The 14,552-nt window shown below is 41.4% G+C and overlaps 1 long non-coding RNA gene across 3 annotated transcripts in view; it reads right to left on the bottom strand.

The window, feature by feature from the left end:
• The window catches only part of LOC134417001 (uncharacterized), a 117,017-nt gene that overhangs the window by 68,926 nt on the left and 33,539 nt on the right, over window positions 1-14,552 (bottom strand). For all 3 annotated transcript variants that reach the window (XR_010027485.1, XR_010027486.1, XR_010027484.1), the window contains exon 2: window positions 12,251-12,509. This is a non-coding gene — a long non-coding RNA (uncharacterized LOC134417001). The remainder of the gene's footprint in view (window positions 1-12,250; window positions 12,510-14,552) is intronic.

Here is a 14,552-nt window from a genome sequence, read left to right as displayed (position 1 = left end):
TGACCTTAATTTGGGAGAAAGCAAATGGTAACTCTGATTGTGTATTATTAGAATATGATGAGAATTTATGCAAGAGGACACTGGTTTAGCCAGAAAAGCACTTAACAGAAGTGACTAAAGACATGCTTGCTGCTTGCATGACACAGCTCTCTCTTTCCAGCCCTCCTATCATCCAAACACATTTTACTGCCACCCCTTCAGCAAATCCTGAACCTGAATTTTTGACTGAAGTTTAGACAGTGCTTGGAGGCACCAAAGTGCACAGCACACCCAGTTCAGTAACCCAGGAAAAAATAAGACTTTCAGATGTACTTGTTCTACCAACACCTTGCATTCCATGAGGAGAGAGGAACAAAGAGAACAAACTGGCCAACGCCACAAATGAGCCCTGAGAAATAAAAAACACAAAAGGAAATTATCTAATGAAAGAAGATCATTTCCTGACACAAGAAATAAAGTATATAATTTCTGAACTTCTGTTTATTTTTAATTCTGTAAGTCAAAAAAATAAAACTAAACCAAGAAAGGCATAACTGACTCATTTTTAATTCTGAGTCATCTCAAATCAGTGGATTCCTGTGTCAGACTATCTGCCCCCAAGAAGGTAAAGGAATAAGGCAATTTCTAATCCGCCTAAGAATCAGGAAATTCACACAGCAGGTGTGAACACTAACAAACCACTATTTTCACTTTATACCGAAACAAATAAAATTCAATCAAGCCCTCTCTATGGAATATAACAAGAGTTCTGAAGACAGTAGATAAGATAAGCCAGGCTGTTTTACACAAAAAAAAAAGTAGGGCAAGTCCTTTCCTGGCTCGTCCCACTAGAATTACAGACCTTGAACTTGGGAGAAAACAAATAAAAAACCTCTTGACAGCAGTAAGAGATCAGGGCAACCTCCTTCCCACTGCCCTGTGCTGGGGGCTGCACACACAAACCACATCCTGAACAGCACCAGCTCTGCTCCTGATGCCACCAGGCAGCAGCTCCTCACCTTCCCTTGCATCCCAATTTATTATTCTGCACAAGCAAACACACTGGGTTTATGTAATGACTGCCACTGTGTCGCTCACTCCATGGGATTTGGAGTTTTAACTCCTTGAGGATGCGATCCTAGAGAAATTAATGCATTCCAGGAGCTTGGAATGCTTGTATTTCTGGGGAATTTATCACAGAAGTATTTAGCACAGTGGTTTTAAATCTTCTAATTTTACGAGGAGATTCGAACTGCTCAGCATTTTTCTGAAAATTCTTGTTCCCAGAATTACCAAGTTACATAAGAATCTCATATGCCAATAATGAAACATTTTCTAGTCTCCAAGGTAGCACAGAAATGCCAGAAATTTGTCTGACATTCCTCCCCCTTCCAAAAAAAACCCCAGCAGGCACGTAAAAAGAACTCAAAGTGTTATTTATAAAGCCTCATTAATTATCAATTATTGAAATACCAGTAGCCCAATTGCTCCTGAATATTTGGTGAGGAATGTTGTTGATAATTTCCATGCATTCCTATCAGGTCTTCTTTATCCGGGGAAAAAAGGAGAAGAAAAAAAATAAAAAGAAGAAAGAAGGAGAGGAAGAGAGAGAGAAGAGAAGAGAAGAGAAGAGAAGAGAAGAGAAGAGAAGAGAAGAGAAGAGAAGAGAAGAGAAGAGAAGAGAAGAGAAGAGAAGAGAAGAGAAGAGAAGAGAAGAGAAGAGAAGAGAAGAGAAGAGAAGAGAAGAGAAGAGAAGAGAAGAGAAGAGAAGAGAAGAGAAGAGAAGAGAAGAGAAGAGAAGAGAAGAGAAGCTGGTTTGCATCACAGTTTTCCAGCCTTTTAAAGATTGCAAGTACCTGATGTTTTTATTAAAATAAGTATCTATGGCTTTAATAAAACACATGAATTAAACTAAGATGTTTCCTCCCAGTATCATGGCATCAACCACTATGGGATCAGCGTTTGGAATAAAATCAGCAGGAGCACTTCCCCATCAATGACAGCAATATACAGCCCTGTTAATTTATTGCTCATTATTATTCATCATTACTCTGGTTCAAAACAACTTTCAGCAGAGGACTAGCTGGGAAACTTTGCATTTTTCCTTAGCAAGTATCTATGTGAAACATTAAAATGAAACACCTAAACTATCTGCTCCCAATTACAAAGGCTGTTTATATGGTCCACAAATTCTCCTACAGTACAAAAGTAGATTTTTAAAGATTAACACACACATTAGAAAGTTCAAATCCTAGCTAACACTTAAATATTGGTGTCTTAAAGCTATTTTAAGCAAAGAGCAGCGGTTGAGACGAGTGTGGAGCTATGGCTACAGTTCTGGAAGCTACCAAACATCTGATTAATCTCATGGAAAACGATAGCTGGATGTCCAGTGAAGTATCCAAGCTCTTTGAGCTGCTTACAAAATCTCCCTTTTCTCTTTATTTGCTTTAGGTGGTACAGTGGCATCACATCACCTGTGCCTGCCCCTAGATTAAGACAAGAAAATTGGAAAAATTCCTTCTCACTCCCTCTTAACCTCCTCATCCCCGTTTCAGACCCTGTGCAAAACCCAAATGTTTTGCACAGGCATGTTGTAAAACTAACTTTAGGTGTTTAGTAGAGTGACAAAGGGAACCATTTTGGATCCCTGTGCAGAACTAACGCCTCAAACTGCAGTTCTGCTCATTTGTATTTCAATCCAGCTCGTGTGCTGGTATTCCAGCAGCATATGGCAGTGTGTACTTCAGCTGGAAGAGCTTCAAGGAGGAGCAGCAGCATCATTCTAAAAAACTGCTTATATACCAAATCCAGTTGGTTTTTTTAAGTGAGTTTCACTTAAATCTTCAGGATGCTCATGATTTTCTACCAGCAAAAAAACCCCTCCACATCCAGAACCAAGTTTCCTTTGCCCAATTATCTTCAGACTGTTACAGGCTTTTTATATGGCAGAACACCAAGAAATAACTATGAAAGAAGCTCAAGTTCCCTCTTTAGAACCATGATGATAAAAAGGAGATAAGATCTTACTACTTGTTGTTTGGAATTATTCCACCAATTAGGAGACTCTGGATAAAGTTCATCTCCCTTTAAAAATCAGATACCCAGGTGAGATTAATCTTAATCCAGTGGGATAACATGGATGTCACTTTTTACAATGCTGGTTAGGTGAAACCCTCAGTTGCAGGGGAAACAGAGCTCTGAAAACCTGCAGGAGAGATGGTATTTGCATCACAAATTCACAAATCTGAGCAGGAGTCACCATAAACCAGCCACATGTTGTACCACAGCCCACACCTCAGCAGAGTCTGAAATCCCATGTCAAGTGCCTAAAATAGACACCACCAGAAACATCATTCCTGAAATAACCTGAGGACCTTACAGAAGGTGAAAATAGACAACTTGAAGGAAACAAACTCTCTGAGTAAACACCAAGGTGATTATTCACTGATTGCAGAGGCCTTGATACCAACAAATCTTACCACTGATTTCAGCCAGATTTCTGCCTGAGCAAGGACTGGGGGATCTTTCCCTTGAGAATTGCTCCACAGCTAACTACAAATTGCTGTATCTAAAGAAGGTCAAGCATCCCCCTGCATACTGTACACAAACCTTGCTTCAAACCAGTTATCCCAAGTACTCTGTACAGCCCCATCTGTGGAGCAGACAATTCCTCCAGTGAGTATTGTCCCAAACCACAAGAATTCTGTGTTAATTTTCCTTAATTCTTGGCAGACATTAACTGAAAACACCCCTCTCTGTCCTGACACCATCCCTGAACATTTGCATTCAATCCACAATTATTTGATGGGAACAAATAAACACAGAGCTTTCAGCGTCCTTCAGACTTCCAGAAAATATCTTTCCCCAAATTAACATAACAAAGACATCAGCAAATGCCACTGCTGAAGCAAACACCTGCTCTAAGGTTTGGTGGGCAGAAGAGCTTTTCAAACCTGCTAGAAACCGAGATCAGCTAACACTGAGCTGGAAGAAACCCCAGCCCTGCATTATGTAATCTACATAGTTTTTAGACCAGTCTGCATTCTTGCAGAGCCCAAAACTGAGGAAGCTACAGACAGAACAAAAGAGAACAGAAAAAGTTCATCAACTTCAGCCCAGAGGCTGCTGAGGAGTCTGAATTTGCACACAGGACTGCCCATTCACCCACACAAACCTGAGCCCTGCAATCGTGTAACAACCAGGGTAAAGCACCACAAAATTTCCAGCGAGTCAGATCAGTCCTTTATTTGGATGAACAACCACTAACCACTAATAATTTAAAAGACCTGCTTCAGGGTTTTCCTTTTCTTGGTAGTGTGTGAATAAGTCCAGACACAAACTCATCTTAAAAACTCAGAAACAGCTCAGCTGATGCTGCCACTGACCATACGGAACGAACAGAAAGTGGTAAAACACAAATTCAGTCTGACCTTTAAAGACAGATTAATCTCACTCAGTTTCTGCTGTTGAGTATGCTGGGGTTTTTCCTCATTTCACAGAACTGCAGAATGGTTTCAGTAAAGAGATCTTAAAGCCCATCCACTCCCACCTCCTGCCATGGGCAGAGACATCTTGCACTATGCCAGGCTGGGCACTCCAGCGATGGGGCAGCCACAGCTTCTCTGTGTGACCTGTGCCAGGGCCTCACCACCCTCACAGTAGAGAATTTATTCCCAATATCTCATCTAAAACTGCTATCTTTCAGTTTGAAGCCACTCCTCCTTTTCCTGCCACCCCATGCTTTTGGAAATAGTCTCTGAAATGGAATATATACTGCTAGAAATGCAGCCTCTGAGGACATCTCCAAGTTGCAAACTTTTCACTTACTTATATAAGAATGAGGAAAAACAGGTGAAACTATCAAGCACCCAAGTCAAACCAAGCTGTTTCTTGCAATCAACATTATTTTGTAACACCTTTATAGGTGATTTAAAATTCCACTCATATTTTATATTTTTAGGTCACCCACAGACGTGTAACTTCTTTTCAACCAAAGTGACTTTGCAAGCTTTCTCCTTGCTTTTAATCAAGCATCAAATTGCTCTTTCTTAACCATCATGACTGAAAAAACTCTCTACAAGTGCAAACATTGGTGAGTTCAGAACACTGAAATACCAGGGTGGGATTTATTTCACTCCATCTCAAATACCTGCATTGGGTCTAGGAGGATTCTGGGTGTCCAGATCCCTCCCTACAGCTCAGGGGATGCAGACAGCAGCTCATCTGACCACACAGAGATGGTGGCAGAAGGATGAACCAAACTGCTCATTCCACTTCACTGGCTGGGGCAGCATCCTCCAATTATTCCAGCAGGGTGAGAGCCACAACAAGGAGAAAATTTCTGGTAAAAACTTTCTTGTGTCGTTTTGTCTGACAGGAGCATCTCAAAGTGCATGGAAGCCCATGAAGCTCATAACTTCTTCCTTCCAACAAAAGCACAACAAGAAAGAAAAGACAGAAAACCAAGCTCAGCAGCACAGAGAGACTTCCCAGTTCCAGACAATGCTCCATGCCTGGAAATTTCCAAGGCCAGGTTCAACAGAGATTGGAGCAACCTGGGATAGTGGAAAGTGTCCCTGCCCATGGCAGGGGGTGGAACTGGATTGTCTTTAATGTCTCTCCCAACTTGAACCATTCTGTGGTTCTGGAACTTCCCAGCCCCATGAAGGTACCTGACATTTATCAGCATCAAACATCACCTCTTGAAATGTAAGTGGCCAAACTGCAGGATTTTGGAGGTGGATAAACTCCCAGTGTAGTCACTGCAATGTAAACACTGCATTTTTAGACACCATTAATTAGCACTCCTTCAAACAACTCCCAAAAGCCACATCAGAGGCAGAGCTTGACCCAGTCCTGACCTGTGTGCAGGATCTTCACTGCTGAAGAGTGGCTGCATTGCTGATTACAAAGCACTCAAGTTCAGTACTTGAAACAGTAGTTTTCTCTATTTTTAGCTGTGCAACTAAAAAAAAAAACAAAAAAAAAAAAAACCCTGCTTGAGCATGAGGGTTGGACCAGGTGACCTTAGTCAGGTCCTCAATAAGCTCAGGCATTCTGTGATCAAAAAACAAGGAAAATGCTATAAAGAAAACTAAAATGAACAGACATAAAAAGGGGAAGGTATTAAGGGTTGGACCAGGTGATCTTAGTCAGGTTCTCAATAAGCTCAGGCATTCTGTGATGGTAAACAAGGAAAATGCTGTACAAAAATACCTAAAATGAATAGGCAAAAAAAGGGGAAGGTATTAAGGGGAAGGTATTATGGAGTCTTTACCATATTAAGGGTCTTAATATGGTAAAGACCCCATATTGCACATGGAAGAATAGATTAAGTGCAACTTAAAACAAAATAAAGAACAATGTTAAGAAAGAGTTCAAAAGCATGTCCTTCAAAAACAGAAGTCATACTGTGATTCTAGGAAAAAAAAAAAAAAAAAAGACTTCAACAAACTAAATGCAAAATTTTAAGCTGAAAATACTGAGAACTGATGTGTAAGAGGAAATTTTATCAAATGCACCAGATGGGTGAAGCTTATGAGAAAGCCTGCTAGGCCAGTAGGTGACAGAAGATAAAAGGCTCGACAGGACCTGTGGGGAAGGGGAAAAAACCTCAGCAATTCTTCTTTGCCACATGAAAACCCAGATGAAGTCAGTGCTCAGGACAGAAGAGCTCAGGGAAGTTCCAGCGCTGGCGCCTGCCTGCAGAGAGGAGCAGGAAAGGGGATCCTGTGCGGGAAGCTGAGCACTGCTCACTGCCAGAGCCTGCCAGGAACTACACAGCCAGCAGCACCTGCACACAGCCAGATTTCTAAGGAAACCAAATTACTGAAAATACCAACTGATGGGCTGCAGTCTGCAGGTCACAGGTAGGAGGGCTCTGAAAGGGCTCTGTGGATTTGGGAGTCCCTAAAAATTATCAACTGCACAAAATCTTGAAGAAAACTCTGCTGTAGAGCAGAAAGGAGGAAGGATCTTATTAATCAACAGTTAATTTACATGCAGAGAACATAAACCCTTATACACACACATAAAACCAGACTCCTGTACAGGTCTGGAGTTAGACCTCTCTCATTTAACTGAACAATAAATTATGCTGAAAAGGGTACACTGTGGGGGTCACAGGTCTATTGCAGATAAACCAGTAAATGCACCAAAGCAGTTATCCTCAGCCTTTTTTCCCAGCTAGTTATTAAACAGCGTGACTGGGAGAGAAAACAGAAGATGAAATTCAAGTAGATTAATTCTAAGGCCCTGTATACAGATACAAACAACCAACTACACACTGAAAATGAGGGGTTCTAAATCAGTCTTTTTCCTGATTAGGAGAGACCTTGAAGTCACTGCAGATAGCTTTGTGAAAATACAGTTTTCACAGTGGTTGACAACAGGAGCAGTGAAAAAGCAAACAGAATTTCAGGAGTAACTAGGAATGAAGAGAGGTGGTAAGAGGAAGGAGCAGTGGTACATTGCACTCATGTGCAGCCCTTTTGTGTCCTCAACTCTCTACTTCCCCAACCTGCAGCTGCAGAACACCACTGGAAAACTTATTTCATGCTACAGATCCTTTAAATCTGGCCCAGTTTTACAAACATTAGATGTTTGCTACGTTAATGCTGAAAAACAAGAACAAGCTCTACTGCTCAGGCAATTTCCTACATCTAAACATCTAAAACGAGTGTGCTTTTATGAATGTGGAGATTGATTATCTTACCTAATTTCCCTCATTCAATATTTTCTGGCAACGCAGAGAGTGACAAACCAACAGGTTCCAACGAAGTTGGTTCTGAGACTAAAAACTCAGAAGATGAAAAATATGAACAAAGCAGGAGTGCACCTTTTAAACATTAAACATCATCCTCAGACATCCAAAAAGGTGAATCCCTGGCCCACCCTGTATTTCAAAGGTGAAATTACAAATAGGCAGCACTGGAATACTCTGCCCAGAGAAGTGGTGGAGTCAAAAAATGCATGAATATGGCACTTGAGGATATGGTTTTGTGGTGAATAAAAATGGTGGTGCCTGAGGGCAGAACTTGGTGATCTTAGAGGTCTTTTCCAACCTTAACAAGTTCCAACCTTAACAAAATCTTTTCCAACCTTACATCAATTCTATGATGAAGAATGACATTGTATCTCAAATATTATTAACCATTCCTACAAAGTATTTTACAGTGACTCCACATTTACAAGTGTACCAAAACAGGACAGGGATTTTACCACAAACTCAGCTGAGCCACGTGCAGAAGTGGGCAAACCCACCCTGCTTTTGGCAGGAACTTGGTGCCATTTCAGCTCTTCTTTCCACAGGGATCTGGGCTGGGATCTGTTCCCCAGCACTGTTCAATGAATTCATAAATGACATGAAAAGGGCTCAACAGTGAGATGACAACATCTGCTGATGATAGTAAAGTTATTCACAGTAGCAAAGGCAGTAAATAAGTAGGAAAAACAACAAAAAAAAAAAGAAATGCGTGCAGATAACTCACAGGACATTAAAATCTTGAAATGAAATTCAGGAGTGAAATTAATGAGGACTCTCAATGAAATTAAGGGTGAAGTAGGATGAGTGGAGGTGGGGCAAGTGGCCCTATTTCATGTATGTAGGTCAGCAGGCTTTGAACTGACTCAACACTTGCAGCAGGCAGAGCTCTAGAAAATTATGGTTGCAATGGAAACAGTTATGTATGAATTACTTAAACCTTTTCCAGTGCAAGGAGTGGATTTTAAATGGAGTTCAGGCTCAAAAGTTGACAAAAGAAGATGGTTCCTCACTGAACGGGCTGATGTGTTAGTTAAGCTGGAGAACCACAGAGCTTTACACTCCCCACTGCTTCTCACTAACGAATTCCAAAAGACAAATCCAGTAAACACTGCAAAAAAAAAACCCAAAAACACCCAGCTCAGACCATCCCTGTCCTACAGACGTCAGGACAGTGAAGGGTGTGCAGGAGGAGGATCCTGCTCCCATTCTGCTCCTCCATAACCCACCTGTGGCCACTGCTGGAGACAAATCACTGCTCTGGGTCAGAAAATGACAACAGCTGCTTCTCTCCTCCTACCTTCAATACCTTTCTGCAATCGTCAGGCTTTTTTGTTCTTTTTTATTCTATTCTAGACTTTCTGTGTTGTCTATCAAGGAAAATCATCATAACTATGCTGGAAAAGCATATCCAAAATGCCCAGCAGGAGCAGCTGGAAGGGTGGAGGGATCAGGTGCCGAACATAAAGTCTGTCACCCTGTAGATAATTCTGTTTGCATCAAAGCTGCAATGCAGCTTTGCTCCCCATAAAACATCCACCCACCAAAGTGCAACAAAACAGTTCCCTCATTCTCAAAGGAAAATCAAGCCTAAGTAAAAGGGTCCATTCATTATCTGAGTTCCCTTTTCCACAAAGGTGGCTTGAGTTTATTGCCCTTTCCTGAATTTCCCCTACATTTCCACTCTTGTTAGAAGGAAAAACTCCCTTTCAAAAATCACCTGGATTTCCAAGCAACAAGATGAAAAGTTCTACCTATTCCAGGAAACACTCCTAATTCACTTAACAAAATTAATGGGTATTTTAATGACACTTTTAGACTACCACACTGTAACTGACTCTTGATACAGTTGATCTGATGGTTTAAAAATAGGAAAATATTAACCACTGTATCAAAATAAGCTTTGAAAGAGTTACTATATCACTATTTCCCTTTTTTTTTCTTCTCAAAAAGACACCAAGTTACTCCAACATGGAGCAAAACAACTCTTCTGCCACAGAAAAGAGAATTCAAAAGGAAATTTTACTTTTCTGGGTGCATATAGCACCAACTCTTAAAGCCAAGGCTACAGAAGCAACTTCTGTGTCAACAGGTACTGAATCACTTTAAGAGATTAAAATTATTGAACAAATCACTGCCTCTAACCACCTACTCCCTCCCTTCAGTCTTGTAAAACTTCCCAGGGATAAAGATTGTTAGAACATAACCTACATAAAAAACATCAGAAATCAATTCTGCCTGTTACTGTATTTTCTTTCACACAGCACAGCTGCCTAAATTCAGCACGGCTGTTTTTATTTCTCTTACAAACTATGTTAACAAACTCTGTGGGGCTCTTCACTACCCCTGACACTGAAGCACAGGCTTGCAGATGAAGGCTGGGAAAACTGACAGGGTCAAACATCAGAGTGGGGAAGAGGAGGATGATTTAGGGGGATGTACCAGTGGTCAAATGCAACTCCACTCAGCTCTGGAGAAGTCTGGAACAGCAATGGAATATGGAGAAACAAGCATAGATGAATTAATTTTATATACAAATATATCTAATTGCACACTTGAAGTTCCTGGAATGTTTGCCACCAGTGCTAAATCATCTAAATCCAGGCAGAACCATCCATGGAAAAGATGGATTAATTTCTACAGGCACCTTTTTGGAGACAAGTCATCCCCTTCAAGGGGATCTGGAACAGGAACTGTCAGGAAGCTGCTCCCTATGGCTTCAGCAGCACCTGAACCTTTAAGCTTCATGAGAAAAACCTCACCCACAGCATTTAAACAGAAAAATGGAGATATTTGTATGTGTTTGGGATGTTCTGTAGATGCATCCAAGCTGAAACCCCTCTGCGTGCACTCCTGGGAATCCTGCATTAGTGCGTCTGATTGCTGCTACACCAGGCATCCACAAATCCACTCTTGTGCTCTTTCACAAGTACCCAATTCCATCTCTGACAGTTACTGATGCTGCTTGGAAAGATGAAGGATCTGGATCCACACACACCAAGCACCTTCATTCTACCTACAGAGTGTCTCAGCTCTGCATCCTCCTCACTGTGCCTGCTGCAGACACTCTGCCAGCACACTCCTTCCACATGTGACAACAGCATTTGCCTGAAAAAAACACTTTCCACAGCTCCACGCTGAAAGGAATTAACAGGCTGAAGAATTACTGCAGAGAGAAAACCATTCTGGCATTTCAGATGTGGTGACAACCAACCAATGGACACGAAATCAAGCATCAGGGTGGAAAACTGCAGCTGTACTCAGCTGGTACCTGCAAATATTTGCTGTTGAAATTAGGTAACATCTGTAAAAGGTGAGAGTCCTTACTGGATATATTCTATTTGTATTCCCTCAGATCACAGAGCTGCCACCACACAATTCTTATTTCTTCTTGGACCCACCATATCTAAAAAACAATGATCTTCTTGTGCTGTGGAAAGGCATGGAATGTGAAATCCCATCCACATCCCCACAGAATCCCACAAACATTTTGGCAGGAAAAATTTATTATGTAAAGCCCAGATGGCATCCCAAATATTTCTACTTCAAAATTTAGGGCTCTTATTTTTTTTCCTTAAAATAAATCACACAAAAGCATCACGCCTAAAATTAACTGTACAAGAGCATCAGGCAAGGTAACCAGACTTAACTGAGCAGTTATTTGGACTATGGGAAGAATGGGAATGTGGTTTTTCTCCATTTAACTCCATTTTCAGAAATGAATATTTTTCTATTCAACTATATTTGAATGACTGGCAGAGAAGGAAGACATAATGAGCAAATACATCCAGTAATATATAATACTCAGAGAAGAACTTTTCCAGTTCTCTGAAGTCTAACACCTCTGCCATCAACTTCTGAAGCAACACTTCAAACTTTCAGAAACAAATTTGCCATTTTTTTGTTACTCTGACACGCTTCTTTTGCTTAATATTTGTTTTTTCCCCACTGTGCAATTTCAGCTCTGAATCTGGGAATATGTGACTTCAAAATGGTTTTAGCTGCTGCTTCACTGAAGCAGCTAAACCTGATTATCAGTTTGGTTCAGCAAGGACTTAGGCACTGCCCACCCTTTAAGCTCTGGGATGAAGACCAAGCCTTGATTCCGACTGTCATTTTGCAGTGAGCCCACTCCTAGATTCCTTTTATATCTATCACTGCACTGAATGCCAAAGAAATCTCAGTGTACTTGGCATGAAGGCTGCACTTCCTATATTTATGCTCCAACTAATGTATGCTCCATTTTAGTCCTTCCCAGCTTAAAATCATCCCAGGGAAGACGGCGTGAAGTGCAAACCACTCCATGCAACTGTTTTACTAATACAAAATTCTGATCACTGCCTTCCCATCACCACCTTTCTCGTGCATTTTCCATTTAAACCTACCCAAAATATTAACCCAGAAGGAACCATGGTCATTTCTGTCCATCATACAGCCATATATCAGGCTTGTTGCTCCACCTCAAAACTTCCAGAAAAATAAACCATTACTTTTTAATTGTACTACCTTAACTTTGCTGGCAGAAGCACGTTTGGATTCTTCAAGACGTGAAGAAAGTGAAACGCTCTCTCCAGGCAAGAATTCCTTATATCTGGCACGCTAACACTTCATCCTTTTTAATTATTCCACAGGTGGTTGCCTTGGAAACTGCCAAGTAGCTCTTGGATGTGAGGGACCCAGCATGAGACAGTGACAAGCCTTTGTAGCCACGGCACTCGGATCCACGTTGGATGCAGCAGGAGGACGTGCAGCAGCCACAGAAAACCTGCAAGAGATGGTTAAAATTAACAGGCATTAATTACACTGCTCAGCCCTTCAAGCAGAAAACACAAGGAATGCTGACAGCCTCAGAAGAGTGGGTAAAAATCACATTTTAGAGGCATCTGCTCCTGCAGCTCCCCAGCACAGCTCCCCGGGTTTCACCTTCGGAGGACGGCGCTGAAATGGAGATGCCGGCGGAGCTCAGCCCTCAGGATCCAGCAAGATGAGATTATTTTCCCCCTCAGCTTCCAGAGAGACCTTCCTGAGTGTCTGGTCCAACTGCCTGAAATTCAGTGCTATTGTTTTGCTTTGAATAAAAATAGGGTGACTATAAATAGCTGCCTTTGCGAATGCTGATTCACTGTATTCCGTATCACACAGCAAATTGCTCCCAACTTCACTCAGCCTGAAAAACTAGGAAAATTCTCTTTACTTTAAACACAGCTAGAAGCCCAGCAAAGCATCCAATTCTGCATTCATGTCGCTGGTCTAAAAGTATAGAAGATTTTCCTTTTCCCTCTGGTTTCTCATAACTTCAAAAGCTGCTAATTTGCACATAAATATATAAATAAAACCACCAAAAACCAAACCAAAGTAAAACCTTATTATGCTTTCTGCTACTGATCAAAACTATAAATTTAAATTTTTCAAAAATCTTTTTTGTTTCCCCATTTTCATTTCTTAAACAAAAATACAGGTTAACATAAGACTTGAAAATAATCATTTTCATTAAGACTATCCATGATGGAAATGGTCACTCCTGCACTCAGAGGCCTCCCTCTCTTTACTGATATGATTAGTATGTCAGAGTCAGTGATTTCTGGAGACCTCACTCATATATAAGTGCCTGGATTTGTGCTATCACAAATTGCCTGGCATCACCTCAAGAGCAAGAGGTGGATTTGCTTCCACCTGTCCATGATGAGACACCCAAAAGACACCAGAGCACATTTATTAATTCCAGAGCTGAGTTTTACTAGAACCAACTAGATTAAATATACATTCATTGCACAGAAAAAAATACAGCGAAGTAAGAGAAATGAAATGGTTTCTGAGTGATCTCCTCTGTGCCCACTTTGCCCTTCCAGGGCAGGTCCTTCTCTCTTTCTTGCCTTTTTCAATCACTTGCTTGATTAATAATTAGAAACTGAAACAATTTTCTTTCCCTCTGTCACTGAATCCCACCAAGGACAAAGCAAATTCTGGTGGGTTCCACAGTTTTCCCTTTCTTGCTTCCCTCTCCACACCTCTTCCAGACACCTCATTTTCCCGTTTATTAACAAAGTTTCTGAAAAACGACATGACAAAACCAGGAATTTTCTTTCCCTTGTTCCCAGCAGTGCCAGAAGTGAGACCTGTTTAACCCTGTCTGGATTCAATTTAGGATGAAGGCGATTTTCCCCAATTCCCTCATCCAACCAGCCCAGGGCACACTTGCCATCCAGCCATCCACCTCCATACTTTGGGAGGGGAAATATGCCTCCTTTTCAGCCCAAAAGGTTTGGTTTGGTTTGGTTTGTTAAGCATCTTTTGGGAATTTTTCCCTGCAGAAGTGGCATTCTAAAACACTGTGGAAAATCCAGAGCATTTTCTCTGTTCTCCTCTTCCTAGTGACAGCTTTAACCTCCTGCATGTCCTGCTAATGGAGGAGAAAACCTCTCCTCTGCCCCGGTTCCCCCAGGTGTCTCTGGCAAACCAAGCCTGCAGAGCCTCAAAATGACCCTTTTATCACAGATGGTTCTCTCCCCTGAGGAAAGGTGGATTTTTACATCCCTGCCTCAGGCATCTCAACAGTACTCTCAAGCACATCCTCACTCTGCACTCATGATCCCATTTTGGTTTTTTCTCACAGGGCAGACAGGTGAACTTTATCTCAGACCAAATCTGCTGCTTGACCAATTTCCCAGTGTTAGTCCTTTCAACCCACTGAGGTGTTCTGAAAACCAGGGCATCCAGTTCTCAGCAGGCACCAATGCCTGTCATTTTCATCTACCCTGTTCTCAGAGCAGTATCACCCTGAGATTAAGTCAAAAATTGTGCTGCAAGT

Source organism: Melospiza melodia, chromosome 4 (assembly GCF_035770615.1).
Source record: "Melospiza melodia melodia isolate bMelMel2 chromosome 4, bMelMel2.pri, whole genome shotgun sequence".
In the NCBI taxonomy this organism is placed as follows: domain Eukaryota; kingdom Metazoa; phylum Chordata; class Aves; order Passeriformes; family Passerellidae; genus Melospiza; species Melospiza melodia.
Note: the sequence above shows the minus strand (reverse complement) of the source record. Positions and strands in the feature narration are given on the sequence as shown.